This window comes from Cibotium barometz, chromosome 18 (assembly GCF_041138505.1).
Source record: "Cibotium barometz isolate CiBa-2024 chromosome 18, ASM4113850v1, whole genome shotgun sequence".
NCBI lineage: Eukaryota > Viridiplantae > Streptophyta > Polypodiopsida > Cyatheales > Cibotiaceae > Cibotium > Cibotium barometz.
In genome coordinates, this window is record NC_141063.1 from 47,708,431 (window position 1) to 47,722,542 (window position 14,112).

The window sequence follows — 14,112 nt, forward strand, 5'->3', positions numbered from 1 at the left end:
CTCTGCTCTTGCTACGGAGCAATTGGTGCTCAAAATTAAGCAGGATCAAGGCGGTTCAAAGGGGAAAGACAAGGCTGTCCCAAATCTGCAAAAAGGTGGACAGCCACCTAAAAAGAACTTTCGGGAGACCCATAAGGGTGGTAAAGCTGAAAATACTTTATCCAAAGATCAGGGCCCAAAGAAGAACAAATTCGGCTTGACTCCGGAGCAAAGAGAGCAATATGCCAAGGAGGGAAAATGTTTTTCTTGTGGCAGCAAAGAGCACATGTTTCGACAATGCCCTAACCGCAAACCTAAGCATGAAGACAAGCAGACCAAGGCTAATGTACATGCAGTTCCCGATGTGCAGGGATTTCAATTTTCCCATTATAGTATATAGGGGTAAAATACCCTTGGCCCCCTCATATCCCCCACCTTTATGGTGGACAAATGGGATTTTAAGGGAGTGGGGAGCCGCGACCAATTGTGTCCATTTTCTTCTTAGTCTCTCTTGTGCATAATTGCCAACACTCCTAAAGCTATAGTGCTTCTGTATACCAATTTACTTCGTGAAGATGTCAGTCTCACCACCTAATCCTTTGTGTTGATATATACCAAATCCACACCACCTGCTAGCTACATTCTCCCACACAAAGTGATAATGCACCTCGATATGCTTCATCTTACCATGATAGATTGGGTTTCTAGTCAGTTGCATGCTAATCATTATCACAATAAATTAGAATGACCCTATACATGGGCTCACCCATATCACCAAGTAGCTTCTGAAACCAAAATAACATGATTTCTCTATTTATCTTTTTCACATAAAGCGAAAATTTTGCATTGGATATCTGAAATCTAATTGTAACAAGATGTACACAAAATTCGGGTATGCATCACTCAAATAACCCAGTGCATCATGTATAATTCTTCTTATAAATAGTGATAGCTCTTGTGGTTATTGTTGCCATTCTCATAATTGGGATGAATGTCTCTTGATAGTCAATGCAATAGGTCTGTGCATAACCCTTGGCAACTTGGCAACCAATCTTGCCTACTCATATTGATCCATCCTAGTTATGCTTAATCCTATTCACCCACTTACATCCAATTACCTTATTTTTCTTAGGAAAGACACTAACTCCCATGTTGTATTTGCATCCAATGATGTCATCTCCTCATCAATGCCATCTTTTGATTTTTTATTTCCAAGTGCTTATTAAAAACAAGTGAGCTTAAACTCTTGTATTGCATTAACCGTGTAAGCGTAATGATGGGTTGTATGTCCATCATATCTCAACCTGTCAATAGATTATGTAACCCTCGTAGACCTGCATATACCTGGATCACTACTAGATGTTCTGAAAACAACCCTAACCCTCCTTGCACCAACAGTAACACCACTGACGGAATTGCAAGCTACTCATTAAGGATTTGTTTTTTCCACTAGAGTCGACATCCACATATAAGCGACCTACTGATAGATTAGGCACAAAAGGTTGATCTACCTTATATGTCCCTTTACGCGATACATGTGTACCTACATCTGTCTCCTCAACTTGCTTGTTGACCATGGACTAACACTAGATCCACTACTAGAGGACTCCCTAGGTCCATTAAGCACTTATGATGCTCTACATGTGAGCAACATCCTTTCTTCTTACATGTACATCTTTTGTTGCCTTCACTAGCTACTCCTCATCTCATCAAAAACACCATCTATGCTTACATCTCATGATGAGTGGTAGGGTTATAACATCTATAACCTTTTTGTTCCAAAGTATAATAGCCAATGAAGGTGCATTTATCTACCTTTGGATCCAAATTCGTCCTCACTTCATCAGGAACATACACATGCAATACATCCAAACACTTTCAAGTGACACATTTGGTTTTATGCATGTAAACTTCTGTAGAGGCATTGTGCTAGTAGGGGTCCTATGCATAATGTATATAGTAGTTGTCATTGCTTTAGCCCAAAATAAATTTGGCATATTCCTTTTAGATATCATGGCGTGAGCAACTTCTACAATGTGTCTGTTTTTCTTTTCTACAATACAATTTCGCTGCACATTGTATCTGCATGTGAACTACCTCTCTTGAGTCCGTGCTACCTCAAGAAATCACTAAATCCATTGGAGAAATATTCTCTCCCACGATCCGATCTTATGCATTTGATATGCACATCTTTTTCCTTCTTAACCAAGGATTTAAATCTTTGAAAGTGAGTAAACACCTAGTGTGATCATCAATATGTAACATAACTATAACCTGCAATTGTAGTCTTCCCATACATTCAAATGTATAAAGTCTAATGGTCTTGAAATGACATGCTTTTCATGTAGAAAAGAATGTTTGTCTTTCTTAGCAAGTTGGCATGCTTCACATCCTTTGTGCATATTGCCAACCTTGAACTTTGACAAACCTGCAATAATACTTTGGGCTTGCATACACTTTGGTCACTGTATATTCACATGACCAATGTGCTTGTGCCATATGTCAATATCTGTAATGGCACTTGTCCCATACATAAACATGGCTGCCTTCACCTCAAGAATGTTAACACCCAAAATAAACATACTACCATTTCTTTTACACTTTGCAATCAAGCGTTGCAACCAAGCGTCACTGATCTTTAAAGTCTTCCACAAAACACTCTTAAGGATCGAATTGAAGACATTGCTTAACTATATGTCTAATAGAAATTAGGTTCTTTTTAATATTTGAAACATGAAGTACATCTGTCAAGTACTTCATTATTCTATCTTGCATAGACATAGAGAACGACACTTTACCAACATGCGCAATGGGGTGTGCAATATCATCACCTATTTTCAAATATCCTAATTTATTCATTTTTTGCATATCTCTAAACCACTCACCATGACTGGTCATGTAGTTAGAGGTGCCAAAGTTTCCATACTAAATATCTCCCAATCTTGATAATTCTCTCGTCATCATGGAGCTGAGCATATGCTGTATCGCAAACAACTACTCACTTCTGTCAACTTGTGTACTTGATGATGCATAGTTACCTTTTTGCAACTTTTCACTTTTGATATGATTCTGCTTTTTATAGCAGTCCTTTTTGTGATGTTCCCTAGTTTACCACAGTAATAGCACTTTATGCTATTTGCATTTTGATTTCTTTGCCAACCACCTTGACCTTTGTAGCTCCCCCTGTCCCTAAACTGGCCTCTTCCACTTATTTATACATTAGATTCCTGTTGCTTTTGTTACCCATGATTTTTCTTTCCGAAACGGCTCCTATATTAGCCTACACCACCTCAGGCTCTAGATGATGATCTACCTCTGCCTCTACCTGTATCTGAGTAAAAGGCATGCTTATGTGAATTTTCAAAGGAAGAACCTCCCCCAATATTTATCTCCTCATGGATGAAAAGAGTAATAAGTTCTTAAAAACCAAGAAAGTGCTCTGGAATGCCAATGGAGGTCTAAAATTGGCTGTATGTCTTTCCAAGACAATTCAAGGTCACTGAAACCATATCATCGTCATATCCAATGGAAGCAAGGACATGTGCAACCTTCACTGAGTAATCATTTATACCCAGCTTTCCTCTGGTCACACTATGTAAAGCTCCTACTTTAGCTGATGTTCTAAGCTTAGTTATTTGTACTATGCATCTTTACGATGGTGTCCCAAGCCTTCATCCTATATATTCATAATTATAGAATCTGTCACACTGACCGACACCCAATATAACACCTTTTTGGTTCTTTCATACCATGCTTTATATGCCTACACCTATTGGTGGGTAGCTATCTCTGGCTCCTTTTCACATCATTGTGATGAACTCCCAATACCCTTTTTCTAATAAAAGGAAATTAAGCATCATAAATTTGCATTCCTGAAAATTATTCTTGTCTAGCTTCTTGCTCACAATTTGAGACAAGCTATTAGACATCTTTACTTGTAGCAACTAAGTACTTTCAACAAATTTTTCACTTACAGTAACATTTAAACGTTGTTACTGCCTGCAGTACTGTAAACCTATTATAATGCCACTATATGTGAACTAATCACATAAACAAACATCCATCAACACATGTAATGCTTAGGTTCTTTGCAGCACATATTGTCCTATAAATCAAAATTCTGCTGTAACTTTGCACCAAACCAGAATCTAGGCATACATAGTCAAAATTGACACTTTCAGAGTGTGCATGTGAAAAACTTATAGAGCTGAAAAAAGAGTCCCAAAACGTACCCAAATTGTGTCAAAATGTGTAAAAACTCATTTAACAAAGTTAACTATACATAATATAGCCTTTTTTCTTCACCCTAGAGGATACCTCAGTTTGAGAAAGCGACTTCTCTGTTTTTATGTAGCTCTCACAGCTACCAAAGGTGTTTCTCCAAAATCAAAGAGGAAAAGAGATGGAAATACCCTTACCCGTGTATCACTTCCTTGATTGCTTTGTTCTTGCCTTTTGCTTGCCTTCTTATCTCTCACACAAACCAGAGCTTTGATACAATAAAGAGAATGTGGGGGAGAGAGAGAGAGAGATTGAGTTCCTTGTAAGCACGCGCGCGCACACACACAGACACAAAAGAGAGACTAAGACATAAGAGAGATATGGATGGCTGAATTAAATTCTATCTTCTTCTCTTCTCACAATCATAAGATAAAGAAATAAGAGTACATACTAGACACAAGAGAGGGATGGACGGCTGAATCGTCTCTTCTCTAAAACCATAAAATAGAGAGAAAAGTATACATACTATAAAGGAAAGTACTCTCCTACTATAACATACAATGGTCAGTCCTTAACGTGAAACCCACTATATGAGCTGGCGCTATAGCTATGCCATACTGTTATAATCCAAATGTGGCTCTCACAATACTTGTCATCCAATGATATCAACCATAATCTCACTAACCATACTAGTGACATAATTGTAGAAGCGATCACCCAGGCAGGTTATCAATGTCCGCAGCACTAGTTGAGCTTGATATCTCAACACAAGGAAGAATCCTCACTCCTCTCAAGCAAAGGGTTGCCATGTATATTTTTGCATAAGAGATAATTGGCATATAGGATAACATCACATATCTTTCTTTATTCTTGATTAAGGCTCACAACCTTAAACAAGATCTATATATACACATCATGTTACTTCATATTCAAGTGGAGGAAGGATAAGGGGTTGAGGTGATTATAAGATTTCCTTAATCTTTCAGCACCAAAGAAAATACAATTTGTTATTGATGAAAAATATTTTGACTCGCTACTATAAGATTTACATAAAAGGTAGGGGAGGATTGGAAGGGTTGATTAGGCTGAATGGGAAGATTTGGATGAAACATTGAGACACGAAATGGGTTTTCACCTTCACTTTGAATAAGATTAATCTCCTTTAATCATAAACACTCTTCATCGAATTCAACCAATTAATCTCCTTTACTCATGAACACTCTTCAGCCAATTCATATACAAGTTGGAGCCTTTTTCCATGATCTCTACTTAGATAAATCAACCCCACCATAGCACCTTTTCATGAAGCATACCAAGCAAGGTAATCTATACTCCTTCTGGAGTCACCCCTTCTACTTAATCTCTTTCAGAGTTAAATATCTGTTGCATAGGAACTCAAACAATGATTCCCAATAGCTCATTGTAAATATCTTAAAGAGCACTATACCTTTGATTTTTGAAGCACTCAAAAATTCATTCACTTGCAAAAGTTATAGACAAATAGTGAAGCTAGGTGTGCAAAAAGAACAATTTGAGAAGCATTTCCACATCAATTTTTTACGAATACCCTTTTTCTACCTCTGAAGAAACTTATCAATGATCTAAGGTGCTAAATAAATACATTTAGCACTTCCAATTGCATCTATCAATTGGAAAATATCTCCTTTGGTGGTTCTCAATAACATGGCCCAAAAAGTTACATTTTAAGATATCTTTTGGCCCTCTCCACCAAGATAGAACCTATCGCGCTCAAAAGTCTCAATCTTTATAAGCTCTAACTCAAAAGTCTCATAAAAAATAACTTTCTTGGTCTTTGTAATTTTTTATTTTTCTACAACTGTACGTGTACAGAATGAATTGTCCATGCGCGGCGGCTATTTAGCATATCTTCCTAATTATATGTGTGAAACCATACGACATATAAGATAAAATATACATGGTAGTTTTTGGGTCTGTATGAATTAAACAAATAAAGTTGTACACAAGCAAAAACAATTACACAAACGAAACATATGAAGGTGCTTTTAATCTAAATTATATGACATATGATTGATGTTATATCCAACGTATAAAATATACATGGTAGTTTTGGCTCAGTCATAAAGTTGTACATAAGCAAAATTACACAAATGAAACATATATAGTTTTTTTAAATCTAAATTATATGACATATGATTGATGTTATATCCAACATATACATATGCATCCCATGCAACTTGTACGGCATACCAAATGATTATGTCCAATGTACAAATCAAATTGTCCAACATACCAGAGGACTCACAATAAGTGGCAACGCCTCTTAAAGAGATTTTTGATGAGGAGAGGAACATTCCATCAGGTAGAGCAAGTTACTGGGCAATGTTTTTTCGCGAGCGATAGGCTGAAGGAAAATTCAGCCACAACAACTTTGAGGGAGAGATATATGAGATATGATGGAGCCGTGATCATGCCTCCGCGTCAGTTCTCGATACAAGCAATGGTATGTGAGCCGCCCTCTCTCAATTACTTGAATAAATAGCTTTATGAAATATTGTTCCCACCCACACATTCAACGGCAAGACCGGCCACACGAAAGGTCCTTTGCTCAAATTCCAAAGGAGGTGTTCCCAAGAAGATGAGGAAGCCCACCCACACATTCAACGTGGATTTATAGGAGGCAACAAAGGACATGTACAGGGCCCTCGAAGCAGCAGCTGAGTCCAAAGCCGTGAGGCACAAGCACACGGAGGAAGGGAAGTCCGCAAGACACAAAGACCAAATGCTACTCGAGAGCCCAAAAATTATGGTTAGTGAACGGTTTGCAGCCCGAATCGAGGGGCTTTCGGTCACTTTGATGGCAATGGTTGAGAAGATGTGAAAAATATTTGCGGTTATGACATTACTTTGAATATAACTTCTTCTTGCGTCTACTTTCCAATACCAAGCCTACGTTTGATGCGTCTTCTCTTTGTTTGTCTCTACATTTGTCTGATTGTTGTAGGTGTACAAAATTGTAATTTTATTCCTCCGAAATGAATGAATATTTTACTAAGCAAGCATTGTGTGTTGAATGGTATTTTTATTTGAGCCTTTGTGTTTCTCACAGATCCGAGGTCTTGTTGGCTATGCAGTGGTATTTGGCATGATTGCCGATTGGTAGTCACATATGTTTGGAAGTTGGTTGGGAGTAATTTATATTGTCTGGTCTTGTGACTTGTACATTACATCAAGTCAAGCCACAAATTGAGACTCTTTCTTCAAGTAGTAGTATTTGTTAAAACAATACAGTTGTGCAGGTTTGAGGGTGCAATTAGTGTTGTAGAGTCTACTGCTAAGATAGATCCATGCAATCCAGAAGACTATGATGCTCCAGAGATTGTGCAGCCCAATTATATCAAAGCCTCACAACTTCTCTAGCATTGATTCGGTTAGTTGTAGGATCATTTGCCTCACCATCGGCCTGGACTTCCAGGCTCTCTTCTCCAACGTCTAAGAGTTGTGCAAAATGCAATGCAAAATGCAATGCAACATGCATATAGGACAGACGGCAAGGTTTGCAAGTGTGGGCACTATATGGTGCCACCTAGATATTTCCACGTCTCCTTCAAGCAGCCAAATGCTCTCTCCACAACGATTCGGAAGAAGTTGTACTTCTTGTGTACATTACTAGTCGGGTGCTACCTTTGAAAAAGGTATCATCAACCATGGAAGTAATGGTACCCCCATCACCAACAATATATTCGTAAATGGAGAGGCCAAGGTAGCTAAATGGGGCACCACACAAGTACTCCCCACCTTGACATTTCATGTACAAGCTGTTATTTCTAAGCACATGCTTATCATTACTTGAACCATGCCACCCTATATAGACTTCCAAAAATTTCATTTGAGAGTCGACAATGCCCTACATTATCATGGAGTAATTACCATTTCTATCATGCCAGTCCTCATTCTGTTCGTTTTTTGGCAAATCCATGCGTATGTGCGTGTAGTCAATCGCACTACAATAGTTTGGAAGGCCACGAAGTGAACGAAATCCATTCTTCGCTTCCAGCAACTCTCGATTGTTTGGAGGCCATCTCACCAAGTTGTTGGCTTTTTGGAGAAGCACTTTGACGAAATGACAAAGAAACCTGGAGACTATAGATCTACCACATCCAAATGTGTTTGCAACGTGGTGCTAGCTGTTGCCCGATGCAAGAAGCATGATAGCCACCCTCACCTTTTTTTCCACTGTCCACCTTCGGCCAGGAATCTTACTAGAGACTCTGGAATGTCCCCTTGTTGCAAATCATCTCGAACAATGTCGACTAAGGTAGTGAAGATATTGATAGGTAGTGAAGATATCTCACGCCAACGCTCATCTTCCATGGACGCATATGGAACATGAAATGGTTTCACCAAAATCAATGGTCGAACGTGGTTTGATGTGCCAATGCGGACATGGCAAGCCTGTCTCGAAGTCATTTCGAGGTCGACGACGAACCGCCGAAGAAGCCCAGACGAGCGGCAAGTATGTGATAACCGATTGTGTTGTCTCATCATCTTCCGAATCAATGTGCTCTTCTCCAACCCCATCAACATTCATGATTTCGTCCCAAAATTTCAAGGTGGCTGCAACTACTGTTGGAATAGTGGCAAGAAATACTTGTACTCAATTGCACATTTCCATAATTTCAAAAATGTGGTTCAATCTGCAGTATGCATGACGCCATAGTTCAAGCATAATAGTGGATAGGTGCGAGTAATCTGTGAATACGATGAACAGTGGAAGCTGTGTGTGTGTGCACGTGTGTGTTTAGGCACTTACAAATATATGAGGAGTCTGTAGAAGCAGGTTGATTGAAGAGGGAGCTGAGTAGTCTCTTCTTCAGCAGACAAGGTACTCCCAGAGACAAGCTACTCCCAAATGGTTATGTCATAGGTAGAGCAGCTCCTTTCTTCCATGTTTTTGGTGTTGAATGTTTGGAGCAAGTTTTTTGAGGGTTTTTATAAAAGGTTACTTGCTTTGATAGGTTTGCAACTCGCGGGTCAGAAAAAAGTGAGAGCGACCGTTTACTGAATGCTGCAAACTCCCCCCTACAAATTTGGGAGCAGTGTGGGTCGAGGCTCTAAGAATTTACTAGTAAATGACCCACGAGAGAGAGAGAGAGAGAGAGAGAGAGAGAGAGAGAGAGAGAAGAGGGAGTTAGGGTTAGGGCATATGCGTCGTCGATCTTCTCTATCGTTTCCTCTGTTAAATCCACTACTTCAGTCATGTCAATTGCCCTAGCTTCGGTCCCAATGACCGCAAGGCCAAGGGGTGCGCGTCAAATGGAACCCCGCCACACAGGGCCACACAGAAAAATCCACTAGACAACCATCCCCCAAAGAAACCGGGTGCTCAGAAGCATTGACTCCAGCATGAAAAGCAGGGCACCCCTCCTCCAAAAGGTACAGCAACATAGAGCGAACAAGCCCCTTATGAAACAGAATGGTGTGCCCATTGGTCCCCAAGGATCCCAAGGTTCTCAAGGTGCACAGGGCCACACATAAAAAAATCCCCTAGACAACCATCCCCCAAAGAAACTAGGCGCTCAGAAGCATCGACTCCAGCATGAAAAGCAGGGCACCCCTCCTCCAAAAGGTACAACAACATAGAGTGAACAGGCTCCATGACAAAGTTCTCCCTCAATGAAACGGAATGGTGTCCCCACTGGTCCCCAAGGTTCTCAAGATGCACAGGTCCTCCGCGGGTTCCAAGAGAGACTAGGTCCTCTAGAACAGGGGTGGTTCCAAAGTACGATGAAAGGATACATGATGCTCGCGGAAGGGGAGTGGCAAAGACATGGCTCTTACACATGCAGGATTTCCCATTCAAATCTTGAACAAGCTTAGTAGTAGGCAATCGTCACACGTGCCTTGCCTTGCCCTTCCTAAACTCCAACTTTTCCTTGCTCCCACAACATCTCATCCTCTCCTCTCCAATAGCCTTCTCTTCCTTGCAAGTTACAAGTCCCCACAAAGAATTATGGCGAGCTGCCTGGTAGGCCCTTTGCAGAAGAGCACAAAAAGGAGAGGAGATGACAAGATGACGAGGCGAAACCCTATTACCTCAAGGAGGTAAAGCAAGGCCATGTGAAGAATATGTTGCAAAAGCTCCTCAACATGTCTAAAGAGGGGATTAGCCCCAACATGTGCAAGGCCAGCTTGGTGGAGGAAGCCCTCGCAAAGAGGACATGGTAAGATATCTTGTTCTCTCATGTTCCAACTTGTGCAAGATTGGTAAAATACATACCACGGAAGAGCCCTAATTGGTTTATGTGAGGTCCTTAGAGCGTGGATGAAAAACAATTGGGGCATGAGAGGTCTGGTGGTCAAAAACAATACCCCTTCATATGTACCTGTTGCTTAAGTTGCTAGTTGAACTAATAGGAAGACTCCTAGAAATTAAGCCAATGTCTAGTTTAAACCCTAAATGGCATCCATAAGCATTGGTAGAAGGAGACAGTAGCAAGGATCTGCCCTCCTCCCCCTGCATCATCAGTATTGGAGAGGGGTTTTCATTTGAGCAGTAGATCATCTTTAAGAATATCCCCAACACATTCTTCCACTATGGGCCTAAGGACCACTTTATGCCTAGCGAAACTCCCCCCTTGCCTATAGAGCAAAGGCCAGAGAATCGTCCAACTGAAAGCCATAAGCAAGAAGATAACTAGGGGTTCTAGCTAGTAGGAAAGCAATCCAGAAATAACAACAAGAACCCAATCACAAGAAACACCTCTAGAAAATAGAAATTCTAACAGGTACAACCCCACTTTGGTTGAGCGTCAGATCCAACACTATCCTATGACTCCACTAGCACTAGTAGTGAAGGAGAGGAGTAGATGGTGCCATACTCAGCTTCAAGAAAACATGCTAGAAAGAGAGGTAGAAGAAATGGACTTTCAAGATGCCTCTATAGTTATAACCTCAAGGGTGGAATGTATCAAGTAGAAGAGGAATCTCTTCCTAACAGACAATATAGGGTGATTTTTTCTCTCGGAAGAGGAATCTCTTCCTAGAGAAAAAAAACTACCCTTATTGTCTAGAGTCAATAGACTTTAAGTAGGTTGAGGGAATGCCTTCACCTCTTCCAATAGAAAAGAGACCCCAAGATAGCTTTAAACCCTCACCTCCCCCAAAAAAATCAAAAGAAATGAATGCTTTCTCCTTCATTTTATACAACACAAAAGGTCTCACAGATAGTAAGCGTCCCTACATCATCAAGGAATGGATGCACCAATGTGGTCTCAATTCAGATTTCATATGCTTGCAAGAAATCAAAGTAACAAGTCCCCAAACTGCAAAAGCATCTAGAGAAGATCTCAAATAAGCACACATGGTTTAGCACAGAACACACCCAAGGGAGTGGGGGCACCATAGTGGGTGTTATAGATAAGTGGGTCTACACCATTAAACATGTTCACAGGGGACACTGGAAAAACCGGTGGGTGTAGTCCACATGGACACATGCTCATAAAGGAAATTTATGGTCTCAATGTATGCTTCGAGTCCTAGTGGCTCCAAACCAAGCTTATGGGCCTCCCTTTTGCAGTATAATGACCCTTTAATCCTATTGGGTTATTTCGATATGGTGGAGTTGCCATCAAATAGGTATAAGAATGTGGGACCGGTCTCATAAGAGGCCAAGAAAACAAGCAATGGCTCCAATAGGTATAAGAACATGAGACTGGTCTCATAAGAGGCCAAGAAAATAAGCAATGGCTCAAGTGCAAGGATGCTTCACGATATGGCCTTGACCCAGAGTTTACATGGGGAAATAGGAGAATGGATAGCCTCATAAGAAAATCAAGATTAGATAAGTGCTACATGTCCTTAGCCCTTAGTAATGGCTTCCTAAATTCTAAGGTTAAGGTGATAAGAACTTTAGTGCTCTCTAACAACTTCTTCATCTTGTGTCTCCTTGAAAAAACTAGCCACAAAGTCAAAACGGGGTGGTTCTACACTGACCCACAACTATGCCAACTCCCTCTAGTGAAGGAACAGATAAGTTCTATCAGATACATCACTTTATGAGCATGTTGTTGGGTGCCTCATCGATCTATGTAATTCATTCAATTTGGGGTCTCTTAGTTGAGAAGGTTTATGCACAATCTCAGTATTCATGCTCACAAGTTCCATTCATGAAGGGTCGATGAGGAGGGACAAGGCATGCTCTAATCCTGCTCTAATAGTATCAAAGTGATTCTTAGTGCTCACAAGTTTCATTCGTGAGGGTCAATGAGTAGGGCATGAGTTTACATTCTTAGGGGACAAGGCATGCTCTAATCCTGCTTTGATATCATCAATGACTACGGCATGAGATTACATTCTTGGGGGACAAGGCATGCTCTAATCCTGAATTGATATCATTGAATTGATCCTTAGCTTGCTGGATATGCTTTGACTTCTCATCTATCACATTTGTCTATGAAACTATAGGTTTTGATTTTTCTTGCCTTGCCATGAGGTTCTATTGTTAGGGATTTAATTATACTTTGACATGTTTAGAGGTGCCCACTTAATGCTCTACAAGCTAGGGTTTCCTGCTTCCTAGGTAGCTATGGTCTTATGGATGTTGGGCTTCGTTTATGCTATAATTTTCCTTTGGGATATAGATTTTGGTGGGATAGTACCTATGTATTCTACTAGGGCTTATAGATTTTATGTCCCCTTCTGTGTTCCCAATAAAGGCTCTTCTTGCTTTGCTAGTTTTTTTTATGTGTATGTTCTCAACCTACATGATCCGCTAGGTTTTGTATAACAATTCTCTCTCATGTTTATATAACAGATGCTCTATTAGGGTTTCTCTTGTCTAATAAACTCTCCCCCTCTATTAGGGTTTCTTGTGCATAATACTATCTTTTCTATTTCCGTGTGACAAATGCTATTTTGGCTTCTCAAGCACCATGATGAATCAATTGAGGATCCCTTACCCTCTTTAGAAGGCCCAGCATGGACCTGTACCACACCCTCTTATTTTCCCTTGTCAATAGATGCTCTTATATAAAATAATGGTAAGGAAGTCCATTGCCACATTGTCCAATTTAGGGATGAGTTGGATATTGTTGTCCCCAATGCCCTTGTTGACATCTACTATAAATGTGGATCCTCAGAATATGCATGCTCATTGTATATTATTCGACATGGAGCATTATGTTTTTATATCATGCATATTCTAATGTAGTGTCCCCGCTCCCCTCTTTGCAGAAGCTTAAAAGGAGGTTCGGGAGACCAGCTTACAGAAGTTGGAATCCTTTCCAAGAGCACGTTGTGGGAGAGTATGAGATCTTCCGTGTTGGAATACGGGAGGAAGCCACACCCAACACTCAACACCCTAAGCTCCACTCCCAAGAGAACAAGATAAACTCACTCAACTCACTAATCTAAGAAGGAACAAAAGGATGGACTCTATAACTCGTGTTAGAGGGGAATGGGATCTCCCTCGCTCAAGCTCTCTATAAATAGTAAAATGTAGGTCCATCCCATATTCGTAAGTTCCACATGGATAGCATAGGGGAGTCTATAAAAGATATACAATAAGCTCAATGTTACCCAAATATCCTACGGTAAAATATAGGGTATGTGTACCAGATTGATATGCATGTACATGTGCATGTGCACCATCATGTGGAGAAAGTATGTAGTACTAAGCTATGGTGTTCAAAAAAGGTTTAACAAAAGGCTTCACCTGATCAAAAACAAGTGGCTGGGAGGTCGCCATAGCCGCCATCTTCTTACTTGCAATCAGGAGCAGTTGAACCTCACCATCTCCTTCGTGTGCAGTGCACACATGAGAGAGCTGGCACCAACAAACCATAGCAGTGCCAAGCATCCAAATCCCAGCCCCCAACTCCCTTTGTTGTTGCGGCAAGGAGACCACTGTCATCACAGTCGGGGGACCATAGC

General features: G+C 40.5%; 1 pseudogene across 1 annotated transcript in view; it reads left to right on the plus strand.

Moving 5' to 3' along the window:
* Positions 1-7,590, plus strand: part of LOC147629417 (V-type proton ATPase subunit D pseudogene) — an 86,575-nt pseudogene extending 78,985 nt beyond the window's left edge. The window contains exon 2 of the transcript XR_015267950.1: positions 7,289-7,590. The product of XR_015267950.1 is annotated as a V-type proton ATPase subunit D pseudogene, transcript variant X2 (transcript). The remainder of the gene's footprint in view (positions 1-7,288) is intronic.
* Positions 7,591-14,112: the final 6,522 nt, after the last annotated feature.